This window comes from Gavialis gangeticus, unplaced genomic scaffold, assembly GCF_001723915.1.
Source record: "Gavialis gangeticus isolate Ggan-Ray unplaced genomic scaffold, GavGan_comp1, whole genome shotgun sequence".
Classification (NCBI taxonomy): Eukaryota; Metazoa; Chordata; order Crocodylia; family Gavialidae; genus Gavialis; species Gavialis gangeticus.
In genome coordinates this window covers 53236084-53251496 of record NW_017729030.1, presented here as the reverse complement: position 1 = coordinate 53251496, position 15413 = coordinate 53236084, and positions in this window count along the sequence as shown.

Here is a 15413-nt window from a genome sequence, read left to right as displayed (position 1 = left end):
TGTAAACATTGATAGCCAGTCCCAACCCAATGCCCCTCAATTCTGACCCCCTGTGCCCCACCCCAGGATCCAGTGTGTGGGGTGGAGGGGTATGTGTGGGACCCAAGCAGCCCCTTTCAGGCTAGAACTCTGCCAGCCTGCAAGGGAAAAGCCATGATTTCCCCTGTTTTTCTCTTTTAAAGGAGACTCCATTTTTAAAGTTTGTTCACAACCCTTTCATATATTCTTGTGACCTACTTTTGGGTCACGACCCATGGGTTGAGAAATGCTGGATTAGATGATCTCTTGAGGTGCATTCCAGCCTATTTTCTCTATGGTTCTAAAAATGAACTAACTAACATTTCCAGATGTTATTGTCCAGAATGGTCTTCTTAGTGCTAGCAGACACTTGTCTGTGGGAGTTAAAAGTATAGATGGGACAGAACTCTGCTGGAAATGTTCCATATAAAAAGAAATAACTCTTTTCTTCCCAGCTTTAAGTTCACCACATCCTACCATCAAATTTTCAACCTCTGGCTCTTGGGGTTCCCCCACCTGTCCAGAGATCTGGCAGTAGGGGAGGGGTGGCAGCATTAATTGCCACAGCTTCCAGAACCACCAAATTTCCAGATTCGCAGAGAGCCCTGCAGACCAGAAGACATAACCCCACATGCCCAATCTTGTTGGTGCATGGGGTCACTTCATCACTGGATTCAGCATACGATTCATTAGGCAGCATGTAAGGTTGCACCCGAGGGCTGATCCCACACTGGATCAGACATGCCCAACCCACAGGGTCTGGACTGTTTACTGGGCCCCACACTATTCATCAAGCCTTCAGGACCCAAAGATTGTATGCCACTAATCCAGTGTACTTTGCAAACAAAAGTACAAATCGGGAATATTTTGGCCTTGCTGATATAATTAAATTAAAACAGACTTTACTTGTTCATCCCTGTTACCAGCAATAGCAGAAGATGAGCTGGTTTTGGAGACTACTTGATCAAATGCAGAGTAACTCTTGCATTAAAATTAAGTTGATTAAGCACTGGAAAAATAGCTATAGTATTGAGGGTCCATTAGTACTAACAGTATTCAGGTAAACTGGAGCAATCTTCTGCACTGGCCCAACTTCACATGCTGGTGCAATTCAGTACATGGTGGCCAAGTCATCTGGACAGCAGGGCTCACCATGGGTTCAGAAACTTGGCCAGGGGACAGCAGTGGAAGCATTATTTGCCGTGGTTGTGGGAGGAAGTAATGCTGCCCTTCTCCCCCACCACCAAGTTTCCAGATCAGTCGGGAGCCCCACAGGCGAAATGATACTGCTCCACATGCTGGGTCTGGCCTGTGGGATATAAATTGAGCACCACTGGTCTAGGCCAAATCCTGTGAAAATAACAGAAATATTCTCATTGATTTCTGTCGACTTTGTATCTGGGCCTGAAAAAACATTACATTACAAGAACTGGTGTTAGCATACACTTTTACTACTAGGTTTTGAGAAAAGATAAAATTTTCTTGTTTAAAAAGAAAACAACTCAGCAACTTTGGAATCTCCCTAAATCAGGTACTGAATTAGCTATATAGCGAGTTATATAACATATGGCTCGTCATATCTGCACTATGCGCATATTCCCACAACACATTAAAAATTCCCTAAACCCAGTCTTAACATGCACTAAAATAACACCTAGGACAGCTTTTCCTAGAGAGATTTTTGGCTATTCTTGGGAAAGAATCCAGAGGGCATGTCTCCAGGACATTTCAGGGTGAAGTATATCCAACCACTAACTGCATAAGGAAATATTTAGAGAGATATAGGGACATCCCCTTTTCAGCACTTTTAATACATATTCCCCTCCTTTTGAAAAATTCTGCTTACTCATGTTGCTGTCAGTGAAAAGCGTGACTAGTATTAAGGAGATAATCATGTTGTCTTTCTCCCCTACCCCATCTTCCCCATCATCCTCTTGAGTACTTGTGTGTATCGGTTTCTTCCTCTATTGACATTTACCATTTTCTTGTCTTTTTATCTTTCTAGCAGTACAGTTTCCATCTTCTGTATCATTCTAGTCAAGTTCATGATGCAGTCAACCCTAGGTACTCATATTATTTATTACTTTTTATATGCTACTTCCAGTGTTAGTTTTTCACACAACTGAATGCAGAAATTGTGTGACCCATGATTAAAGGATCAGAATGAGAATCAGGTTGTTTGGGTTCTATTCCCAACCCTGTCAATATCAAGCTATGTGACACTGGGCACTTAGGGCTTGTCTACCTGGTGACACTCAAAGTTAATTGGAGTGTGAATTTAAATTGAAATAAACACCACCATACTCCCATATGGCTAGTCTCATTCAGAATTAAAGTGACCTTAATTCTTTTTAACTTAGTTTCCTTGCAGACAAACTCTTTGATCCACTTTTTATTACAATTTCTACAACATTTCATGTTTACAAAGCACTTCATGGAGGTGTAGTCACCTGCCCCCAGTTGTCTTTTCTGGGTAGTGCAGGGGGGGCTGGACCCAATGTTCTTGCGAGGTCCTTTTTAGCTCCTTACAATCTATGACTTGCTGTATTTACACCATGAACCTTTTTTCTCAAAACTTGGCTTACCAAAATTACGGTGCCTATCTTAAGCAGGAAGACTCCAGCCCCACCTCCACACCAAGGAGAAGCACCCCACTTTGGTTTTAAACTTTGTGTGAAGTAGGAATCAACTTCCTGGCAGCAGCAATGGCACTTCTATTCAGACAGCTGAGGGAGTCATTTTACTTAATGGTCCATTGTACTTTAGTCCACTGGTGTTAATGATTGTCTCCATTTTAATGGTTTTGATGTTCCACTAATCAAGCAAACCAGTCTTCCTTCCTGCAGTTTTGATGTCTGCTATTTACTCTGTCTCTCTCCTCCTATTTTACATCCTGTTTTTACCTCTTCAGAATTGTAGGTCTGCCCATGGAGACCAATGTTCACTAGTAGCTGAAATTTCTGCTTTTGGCAAAGCCAGAAAAAGGAAGGTGAGTGAGTGAAGATTAGGCTCTATCCCTGATCTATGCGGTCATAACTCAGAAAAAACATTTTCTAGTCATTCCCTCTCTCCCCCTGCCCCCATCTCCCCCCAAAAAGGTACATATCATATTTGCAGGTACATGGTATACAAGAAAATACTGTATATTGACAGACAGAAATATGTACAAGTAAATCAAGTTTTCAAATCTTCATCCACGTTTCCTCTATCTATGCCGGCATGTAACTTTTCTGTTTACCAAGGTCATATTTAAAATGAATCCATTCCATTGACAACTTGTCCATGCACATGAGTTTTGCCTTTTTATCTTAATAAAGAATGTCAGATTGTGTTATAACAGTCCAAATAGCAAGTTTGATGTCAACTGCTTGTATAGATGACTGTCTCAAAAACTAAAAAGCAAGAAAATATAATCACATAGAGACAAGCTATCTTTTTAGTCCCCAGACTAAATGCTTGCAAGTAACTAGCTCTCTCATCAGTACAAGTTCAGCAGTACTCTCTGGCAAGAACCTTTGCTTTTACTGGACTATACATGAAAACAGTAAATGAGTAACAGTAAAATCAGATATTAATATATAGTTTATGTTCTTCCTTTTCAATTTAAATGAATTTTAATCCTAATAAAAGTGAGGTTGGTAATCCTAGTGCCTGGCATACAGCACTGTACATTTCCCTATTAAGTTTGCCAGTATCTTGTTCTTGCTATTTTTTACCCTGACTTTTCCAAACTGTAGTCAATCATGACTACATTTCCATTAAGGACTAGGCACCAGACCAGTTAAATTTGGTAAACAGAACTTTAATGCTTCCACTAGATCCACATGCAATCTTACCACCACCACTGCTGCTAGATGACTACTGTCATGCTTCTTAAGCAAGTATCTTCTACTGCCTAAGATCTATTGATTAGATAGCAGACTCTTTTACCCCTTCCTGAAGTTATCCTCAATTACTTAGGATTTCAGTGCCTCAGACATGCTTGATGGTATTAAAATATGGTAAAAAACGCTCCCTGCCTAAAAAATGTATTATTTCAAATCTAAGAATACCCACAGTCTAGTACTAACTAGAGCAGGTATAGCATGCAGCAGCATGGAAACAGAGTACAGATAAGGCAGGGAGTAGATTGGATAGGGAGCAGAGGACGGGGAGCAGGAAGTAGAGCAGCAGATTAGAGGGGAAGGAGATTGGAACAGTACTCAGGTAGGGTGCAGCCTTAGCTTGTAGGATACCTTTTGGAAAGGTTGGTCCTCACTGAATTAGACCATGGATTTGCAATATATCCATGGGCAAATATCTACATCATGTGTGTCCCAATCTCCCCACTTGCAAAGTGGGAATAATGATCCTTGCGAAATAGCAGTCACTATGTACACAATTTAAGTCTGGAAGAATAGTTTACTGTTTTGTTGTTACGAAATATCAGACTCAACCAGTTTGAAACATCTTCTACATTTTTTCATTACTTTTCATACTATGTTCTCCTTGGCAGAGTACGTCTTGTATAGATAATGCTAGAGCGCGAGGCAGAACTGACTGAAGCTGGTATCTTGGGTGTCATAGGCAGGGTGGATCCAGAATTTCCTAGTGTGGGGTGCAGGACCAGCAACCCACACTGCAGGGGTGGCTGCACTTCCTGCTCCCAGGCTCCTTCATCCCCTCCAATGCAAGCAGACTCAGGTAACCCTAAACCCAGTGAATATTCCCCCTCCTTTTCCCTTCCTGCTTAGAGGCACCACCTCTTCCCCTCCTCACCCTATTCCTCTGCCTGCCACTGCAGCTTTCTCCATTGTTTGGGGATAGGGAATCTCCAAAGCCAGCTGGCCTGAACAGAGGCTGGGCTTAGCTAGGGAGAGGACAGTGGCAACAGGGTGGCTGAAGAGTAGCTCTCCCCACTCTGTCCGGTCCCAGAGCAGGCAAGCTGTCACTGTGCTTTCCCCATCCCCACGCTGAGCCCAGCCCTCGCATGGGGGGCAGGAATGATTCTGTTGCTTCCCTGCGCCTTGGACAGTGGGGAAAGGCAGGCGGGGTGGAGGTATAGGCAGAAAGAGGGCATGCCTTTGAACAGAGAGAAGGGAGGGAGGATTTTCACTTGCTTAGGGAATTTAAGAAGTCCCTGGAGGTACCCGTGCTGCAGTTGAATCCGGATGGGGGATGCAACTATGCCACTGCACCTCTGGATCTTCCCTTAGTCATATAGACCAGGTCATAGGCAGTCTAGCCTAGTGAGATGGAGGGTTTACTGGGAAAGGGCAGGAACCAGGGGGGAGAGTCCAAGCCAGGGGTCAGGAATCAGGGGCCAAGTTACTAGATATAAGGGGGAAATCCAGAGGCAGAGTTCAAAACATAAGCAAAAGTCAAAAGTTCAGGAGTCAGAGACCAAATTACTAAAGCACTGACTGGCTTTCCTGCATTCATATCAGCCTCTAGCTTCTTTACTATTCATTCTATCCAGAAAGAGCACAGACCAGCTGCAGATGCTTCCTCAGCCTGATGAAGGGCATTTGTACCAGAAAGCTTGGAAAGAAGAATTTATCCAACTATTTGAGTTGGTTTAATAAAACTGTATCAGATTTACCCGAAGAACCTTGTATGCTTATATCTTTAGACTAACACAGCTACAACCTATACACACAAACCAAGCAGAGTGGGTGAGAGCCAGAGCCCAGAGGCAAAGTCAAGGAGGGTCAGAAGTCAAGACCAGGGAGTACAGCATCTAGAGAAACTTTATTTTATTTATTTATTTACTTACTTATTATGAAAGTATCATACAGCTTCTTTTTTAAAATCTTTGCACATTTTCTTCACCCGTTTACAACCTCCTCCTCTACTACTCCCATTTCCCTATAACCCCTTCCCCACCTTGTTCCTCTTACCTTAACCTGAAAACTATACTACAAAAATGAGTAGGCTGGTAAGCCTGTTTTAGCCATGACCAGATTCTGTTTCACAGTGTACCTCTACCGGTATGCCCCTACTTCCTGCCCCCTCAGCCTACTCTGATATCCAAGGACCAAAGTCCTTGTAGCGATTACATTGACAATAAATAACTGACTTAAAGGCTTAATACACAGTAAAATATAAACCTAAAGCCCTTAAAATAGTATTCTTTATCAAATTAAAGACATCAAAGTACAAAAACACATTTCCCAGTGGACATTCTAAAAGTTAACATTAAAACACCATGTTTTTTGTTTTTCCATTTAAAAAAGTCTGTAAAACCCATTCCTTTTCTTTCATCCTTTAAAATTTAGTCCCAATGCCATTTGCAAGTAAAAGTCCCCAGTCCTTTTTCTTGTATTTCCCCCCTCTGCTTTCTTCTATCTGAACTCTTCTTGATCTTTGGTGCTATAAAATCTCAGTTCACTTAGTCCAAGTTTCACATGATCTTTGACCACAAAAAACAGTTGCTTAATAACAGGCATTCCATGCCTTCTACAAGGTCATTTTAAAAAAGATTTTAAAAGGATCCTTAAAAGGGTGCTCTCCCATCACCCTTCTGGTCTCCCTTCATCTTTCTGTCAAATAAATCCCTAAACACTTATTTCTTCAGCTGCCACCTGCACCTCCAACATATCACTCATTTCACCCATCACCATCACTGTTCTTTTGTTCACATTTAGTTTGGCTCCAACCATTTCTCCATATCTTTGTGTATGCCCCACCACCTGTTCCAGTCTATCCTTTATCATGACATTGATATCATACATATACAACACTGTTTTCATTTCTCACCTCCTCCACCTGAGACTGGCACCCTCTAATGACCATGTCCCACCCCTGTCTCTGCACCAGTGGCTCCATGGCACAAATAAGTGCTGGGGACAAAGCATACCCCTGCTGTAAAGCAGACTAACTATTAAAAGACTCATTTAGATGTTCATTTATTAAAGCTAACTAGCAGTGTCTTGATATAAAATCTTGATCCACCTTGTCAGCCTGTTAGGGAAACCCACTGCATCTTAAATAAATCTTAAATAAAAGTGTATCCACCACTCTATCATATGCCTTTTTCAAGTCTAAGTTCATAATGGCTACTGTCTATCCTTACAATACATTGCAGCATCCCTTATTGTTCTTAATGCATCTGCAAAACTCTGGCACCATGCAGATCTGATCTTCATGCATAATATCTGCCACTGCTTTTCATATCCAAAAATCCAGCATTTTTGCTAAAATCTTGTAATCAGTATTTAAAAGCATATGGGTCTCCACTTACGCAGGGACTCCCCATTCCTCCTTTTGTATGATAAAACAACCATTCTCACGTTGAACTTTTTACCCACCATCTTCTCTTGCAGCACCTTCTTAAAACCTTCAATTAGGTCTGGCTCCACCAAATCCCCAAGACCTTTGGTAAATGGCAGCTGGCAAGCTATTCTGTCCTGGGTTTTACCTTTAAAAAAAAATCTTCACACATCCCTCCACTTTCATCCCACCTCCTCCATCTTTGCCACATCCTCCTCCCTCTCTTTTCATCTCTACCTCCTGTATAAAACTCTGCAGTTGTACCTCATCCACTTCCCTCCTCTGGTACAATCAAGCATAAAACTTTCAGGTCACCTCCATCACCTCCTCCTGCCTTTGTATTCATGTTCCCCCTGCCTCTACCATAGCAGGCAAGTCCCCTCTGCTCTTCTTCCAAAAAGCACTCTTCTAAAGCCCTCTCTGTAGGGCCCAGTTCTCCCTTCATGTTCCAGCCCCACTCTGCCTGCTTACCAAGATGCTGTAACCTATATTACAGCCTTTTAAGCTCCTCTTTTCTTTTCCTCATCCTCCTACTTGCCCTGCAAGAAAACCTCTTGCTTTATTTTACTGCTTGCCACCATTCCCACCAGGTTTTAAAACAGATTTTGAGTGCCTGCCAACCCCTATGCAGTTCTTTAAAATCCTCACACACTGCACGTTTAATTTCCATAGGTCCCCACCCCCTACTGCCGCTTTGCTTTGCCCCCACCTCCATTCTGAAAATATAATGGTCCATAAAACCCACTGGTAAAGCCTCTTTCTTGACTACTTTAAAATACTTTGAGATAAAAAAAACCAAGCCAATGTCAGAGCACACCCCAGAGTCTGGGGTCCAGTCTGTCACCACTTTTTCTCCCTTTCAAACACATTTTTAAACTTTCTCTTTTAAAATGAAGCAGGCTTCCTGAGCCATCCAAGCCCCCAGCTTCTCCTCCTCTTTGTCTATTCCCCACCTCAATTATACAGATAAAATTCCCCACACAAGTTGCCAGTTTCCTAAAAAGCCTCTCTCTCCAGAGAGGTATAGGCATTAAAAACTTCTATTTCTGTTTCCACCTTCTCCACTGTTGTAACATGCAACAGTTTACCAGTAAATCACTTTCCCCACTCATCATTTTCACTCAGGGCCTTTTGATTAAAATCACCAACTTTACCGCCCTATTCCCATGAATACATGAGCACCACAAGGGCCCTCAAAACTGTTATTGTCCAGGGTTTTTTTTAAGGAAAACTTTTTGTATCACAAGTCAAATCAGCCAAGTTAATTCCAAATTTGTGAATTACTCGATAAAGCACACGTGTCCCTACTACTGGCAAACATCCTTCACCCCTACCTGGGGCTTCAGATACATCTAAAGCCTTGGGCAGGCATCCTACATGCTTGACGTTCAGATGCCAATGAGTTTTCCTTGCCTTCAGCCGCATGGCCGCAGGAGCAAGCTGGGGAGAAGTTTCACATTTCCATACAGTGGGCAAGTAGCCAAGATCTTCCCACTGGAAGTGAAAGTGGAAAGTATTGCCTTGGCCAGGGTACTAGTCCCTGCCAGAAAAGTGGTTTTCCTTTGCAACTAGGAAAACCGCCTTAGTGGTCATGGTGTTTCCCCTGCCAGGTGGTTTCCTGGAAGTTCATACTTTTGCAAGCATAATGTATCTGTAGTCACACAACCCAGTCTCACTATTTCTGACTGAAAACACTTCTCAGATTCAGTGATACCACTGTGAAAGCCATCACTAAGAACTGCAATAAAACAGCCCTTCTTATATGTCTGCATCACTACTTATGTTTGAGCTATCCTCCTCCTGCCTTAAGCAAATGCCCATATCCTCCTCAAAATGTTCAATTCCTTTATCTAAAAATGCCTCCACTACTTTACTGCTCTGCTTCTCCAATATCTCCGTCACCCATTCAGGGGTAGAGACCAATGGCATCTCTGATAGCGGGGAGAATCCAGCTCCTCCCATCATCTCCCTTCCCTGCCCCTTTTTCTGCTCATTTTGAGCTTCTTCCCCTTCTTTCACTTGTTTTCTCTTTCCTGTCTGTTTTACTCTTTCTTCCTCATTCTCCTTCAACTCCCCACTCTCTTCATCTCCTGCTCCTATGCTTGCTCACCCTGCTTCTTGGTTTCACTTCCCCCTTTGTATTCCACTCCACTTATATCTTCTGTGTCTGTCTCCTCCCCGAGTTATTCTACCCCTTGAGCCATCAATATGTTAGCTTCAAAGCAAGGTCCCTCTCCCTCAGGAGTCCCTTCCACCACCTCTGCCTCTTCTTCCTCTCTTTCCTTCATTCCTCTTATTTTATTTGCAAAGGATTTGGGGCACATCCAAAACATGTGCCCATTTCCCCATACAACTTACACTTCCTTTTACCTTGGCACTCCCCCCCACAACATGCCCCTTCTTCCCACACTTAGAACAGGTGATGTGAAGGCAGTGGAGTACCAAGTGGCTTGCCTCCCCCCATTTGCTAGACACTTTAGGTTGCCCAAAGTAAATCACATATCTGTGAGGGACACACAGTGTGATTACTGGGAGCAAATGCTGGACCTCTCTTGTGTTCACTGGGACTACTTCCAGTAACACCATCACCCTCCATTCTCCTGGCTATATGCCAAAAATGTCCTGCACTTCCACGTCCAGAAAAATCCACCTTCTCACAATACATTTCCAACCATGTTTCCATGTCTTCCAGCTGAACTAGATCAGAGAACACTCTGACTGTGACCACCTATTCTCTTGCCTTCTCCAAAACCACAAACTTTATCCAGTTTAATTCCTGTCTGTTTTATTTCTCATGGTACCTTTCCCAAAATTGTTCATACATCCTGGTCATTGTTAAAACTCAACTCCCAAATCCTGCTATTTTGAAGTGTTATCAAACTATTCTGGTCCCTGAGCTGCACTTTCAGGAAATCAAGTACAATGTTATAGCAAAACTCATACCAGGTCTTCTGTGGTCTCTCAGTTCCCTGTGCTGCACCCAGGATTGTTTGTACCAAAAGCCATAGCCTGTTACTCCCTGCCATCCGCTGTCTTCCTCCCACGGTCCATCCTCTGTAAAATGAAAAAAACTGCTGTCCTGCCCATTGTGTTCCATCCGCCAGTTACCATGAGTTGCTCACCTCCTGCCATGCTCCATCCTCCAGTTGCCACCATCTGTTGATCCACTGCTATTCCTCGTCCTCAGTCCACCATAATCTTCTTACGCTCTCAATTCACAGTCCGCCATTTATTATCCAGCCCAGGTTTATCCACTGCTATATCTCATCCTCCACCTGCAAATGTCACATTCACTTCCATGTGCAAAGCCACTGGATCTGCTCCCCTTCCCAAAAGGGTGGCAGATTCAGATGACCAGGATGCTGCTGCTGTGGCTGTTTCCCCCTGCATTGGCACCCTTGCCACAGCCACTCAGGATCCCCACCAACAAGAAGCCAAGAAGCAAACTAAAGAAACTCACCACAACAGACCTCTAAACAAAACTAATGGTTAACCTGAGGTCCTGCTGCCACAGGTGGACTTAAGTAAGGAGGCTGCCTAGCAGCCAGTCAGGAAGCCTTAACAGTGACCAACTGGTTACACAGTTGTAGGAGGGCTCTCAGTTACAGCCTCTGGCAGGTTTGGCCAGCTAGGCAATTAAGCCAGGCTGGGCTGCCTCTGAGGGCCCCTGACACTGGAGAAGCTCTGTGTGGAAGCCAGTTTATCTCTGTGTCTCAGTTTTCCCATCTGTAAAATGGTGATTAGGATACTGACCTCCTTTGTCAAGTACTTTGAGAACCACTTATGAAAGCTGGATGTTATTACCATTACAAGGCACCACCAATACTTTAGTGAACATCCTGGAGACCTAACCAACTGCTCTTGTATCTTCCTAGTGTTTCCCTCAGATCAGGCCCTGGATATTTTAATACTGTATGCAGGTTACCTCTGGATTTTGGACAATTTAATCCCTAAGACATTGTGATTATAAACCACTGTGACCACTGTGGTTTATGGTCTCTACAGCTGCAGATAAAATATGCAGGGTTTTAAATGCCCTAGGATGGTAAAGTTCCTGGAAAAATAGCCAAGTTGTCCTGGGTTTAACATTTCACTGCCTGGGGAAGAAACACTTCAGCTAAACACATCTACTTTTTTATAGAGGCTGCATGGGATAGTAGAGATATGAGGATGGATTTAAGACTCTGTGGAGTATCTTAGTGCTGAATTTCTATACTTTTTACCTTCTACATTTGAATTTAATGGCTTTTAGATCTATTTTTATCCAAGCTTAGTGACCCTGCCTATTATTAAGATTGTCTGATGCTATCCTTTAGAACACAGAGGAGTCTAGTAGACAAGTGAGAAACTGGTGAGGAAAATGAAGGGGGAAGAAAAGCCTGAAGTGAAACTGTGATCAGATGAAGTGCCAAGGGTCTGGCTTGGCTAAGAGACTAGGACTAGGGGAAGTGTAATAGTGGGGAAGAAACAGATCTGACAAGGACAGAGTTGGGATTGGAGGAAGAAAAATTAGCCTCTTGTAGTTAAGAAAGAAAACTACCCCAGGGAATATTTTAGCCATGCTTCTACTACAGAGATCCTTTGTAAAGTACTTCCTTTTTGAAGAAGTAACTCAAACCAAACTTATCATAGACGGTTACTAATTATGCATCCCTCACTTTCTGAGCTAGATGGGGCTGATTTGCAGAAGTGCTGAGCACTGGCTTCTACATTTGAACTCAGTGGGTCACTGTTTTGGAGTATATAAAGTGGTATATAATGCCAAGTTCTCTGAACAACCAGGAGGTTAGCATCTTAGATTAGGCACCCACAATTAGTGAGTGTTTTTACCCATCTCTCTGTCTCAGCTCCTCATCTGTAAAACTCCGTTATCTCACACAAGTTTTGAGAAGATAAATGTATTAATGTTTGTGAAGCTCCTGGCTGCCTTTGAAATAGCTTATAAAAAACAAAGTAGTACATCCCTGTCTATGTATGTCAAAGCAAGCAGTGTTTTAAAGGCCTAAGTCTTGGTCCATTGACCAACCCTCTCCCTTTATCCAAAGCGATGAACTGGTGCTGTTTTGCATGGGACTGTTATCTAAATTTTTATATAAGTTGTACCCTGGGGACCCTCCTAGGGATGTACTCTGTTCGAGTAGCAGAAAACTGAAATGCTAATATAGAACAAATACTTATGAAGAAGAATTGACAGGTATGTCACCAGTGTAGTCTACCAGGGGCAAGGATAGGGGAAGTGGACCCAAGACTGAAAATTATTCTGATGGCAGTAAGACATTTGTCTACCTGTCAGGGAAAATGACACTGCCAGATTCTTGCTGAGACTCATCAGGGGAGTGGGAATGGGAAGGGAAGCTGGCACCTGAACAGAGTGGGAACTAGGGCTAATTGAACACAGAGGTCAAGACAAGAAGAATAGCCTGAAAAGTAGAGATGTTCCACTTGAGAAGCTAGAGCGCATGAGAGAGGGACTGGTGCTGTAGGAAGGTTTGGGCATATTTGATCAGTGGAAGATATTTATAGAATGAAGACTCTTCTTGATAAATGGAAGCCATCTGAATTCCTGTATGTGCAAGTTAATCACAGGATAACTACAAGCCACTAGTGGCTTGTAGTTACAGCTATGAACAAAGCAAATGCAAGCCTAAAATGTATATATTAGGTATTCCAGTAGAGACTGGGTTGTATTAACTGAACAAGAAAGCTCAGGTGTTTCTGCATGGCACTGCAGTGCATTGGCATCCCACGTGAGGAAAAGTCTAAGAAAACAGAAGAAACTTCTGTGGTGCTCAACCTTTTCCCCCTGCAGCCAGGATGGGCAGCACCAAGTCTGACTGTGGGCCAGGTCTGGCCAGTGGTCCTGATCCAGTGCCCAGGGCAGGTATGGCAGGCACCATTCAGCTACATGGAGGAGACGGAGGGGGCAGGTTGGCTCCAACTCACCCCTGCAGGAGAAAGAAGCTTGATTCGGCCCCACGGGGGGAGGAAGTGTGGCCCAGCCTTAGCCTAACGCTGAGGGAGGGGCCCTGGCTAGGCCCAAACCCAGCCCGGGTGGAAGTAAGCATGCCTTGCCCCAACCTGGCCCAGCTCAGTCTAGAAGTGAGGGGAGGGGGTGTGGTCTGGCTCGGCATGGAATGGGGGTACACCTGGGCTCTGACCAGGCATGCGGGGCTCGTGTTTTGGGAATTTGGCAGGGGGCAGGGTGGCCATCTCTCTCTTGCTGCCAAATTTCTGGATCCATGGGCCAGATGAGATGGCTCTGTAGGCCATATTTGGCGTGCAGGCCAGTGGTTAGCACTCCTGGTTCATAACGCTGATAGTTGCAGCCCTGTTTTAAAAAAATTCAGATGAAAAAGCAGGGAGGTGATAGGTTTGAAAATGCATTGGCTAACATTTAACTTCTATAATTATTGGTACTTTTTTTCCCCTTACATGTGGTTAAAGTTCTTGGTAATTTCACTAGTGATTTCAAAATAAGAGCAATTGCGTAGCATTTAGACAGATGTAGAAGCATGTGAGAGGAATAAGAGATTACATTTAAAAGAAGCATACTTATGTACATACATAGTGAACACAATTATGTTGGACATAAAAGCAAGAAGATTCAGGCACTGGTCCTGCTTTCCATCTTTTGTCTACAAAGAGCACCTGGAGCTCTCAAGAGAACTTTTCTTTAGGACCATAAAAACTAGAGACAGACGCAGCATATAACCCAAGATGACTTTTGAGAAGGGTATGCTAGGTCCGAAAATCCAGAAACACTGCAGCGTAAGTCAGCCAAGGCCTAGTTGCCAATAGCTATCCTGCCGCCATGAGAAGATGACAGGGTGCTTTTTCAGTCACTGAAGCAACCCAAGCTAGGGTGGGAGGCCAGCAGTACTTGTTTCCTCTGTGAACTGATGTTGACTCTTGATGGTAAAAACTTGTGGTAGGAAACCAAATTCTTTCACCACAATTGCAGAGGAAAGGGAGGTTGATATCAACGTGCTTTATGAGTAGAGCTGACACTCTGGGTTAAAAGGAACTGCAGAATGGTTGTGGAGAGGACATGGATGAAATAATACTTTCCCCCTTTTCTTTTCTATTGCTGATTAGTAGTGAGCTGGATGCTTCCACAGACAAGAAACACAACACCAGCACCACAGGCTTCCAGTGGCAATTGTGAAAGACATTCCTGGCATCTCCCATTTGGTGACACCCTAGACCAGGGTACTACCAGCTTGTTCCACTGCATAAAGCACTGGGGGCCACGCTTCTTTTTGGCAGGTGTGCAACAAATTAGCCGCACCCCCTTGAGTGCCACTCTGATCCTATCCCTTTCCCTTGCCTGAGGGGGTGCTCAGCTCTCTGCTCCCAGCCTGAATAACTGCCCTGCTTTCTGGTCCCTGCCTCATCTGCTGCCCTGCTTTCTCCTCCATCTAGGGCTCTGCTCCCTGCTAATCTGCTGCTGGGTTCCCTGTTCTCTCCTGGGTCTGCTGCATGCACAGGCTGCCTATGCCCTTGGCGGGTGGCAGCATCCTGCAGGTTGGCCACTCCCCATTATAAGCTAGGGAGCAGATTTGGCTTGTGTTTCCATGAGCAGGTGAAGGGAGAGCCAAGGGCGGGAGGAGAAGGTAACCCCGTACAACACCCTCCTGTCCAGGAGGAGCAGCGGTGCCCGTGCAGACACTACAGTGCCTACTTGCCCCTGGCAGGGCCCATCCTGCTGCCCCCTCCTTTCCCTTTCTCCAGCTCTGCTGCGTGCACCAAAACTCGTAGACCACCGACACCCTAACCCCTTCAAAGACCCCCCGGGGGGCGGGACGGGGCGCTGAGCCACTGCGACTGCCTCTAGGGTGCTCTTCTGCGCTGCGTCTCGTGACGGCTTGTCCCCCCCCAGCCAGTCATAGAGGCAACCCAGTGCCGTAGCCGCTCTCACAGCCCAAACCCCGGCCACTGCTTCTACTGCGCCTGTGCTCCTCTCAGCGAGCGTGGGGCTCGGCTTCCTTCGTCACCGCCCCTTTGTCCCAGCCTGAATCAACCCCGCCGGCGGCGCTTCCCCCCTTCCCTAACGTCATCGACCCGCGCCCCGGCCGGGGGTGTGGCCTGTTGCCTTAGTGACCAGCTGTCATCTCCGTGCGCCGCAGCTCCCCCTCCCCCTCCCC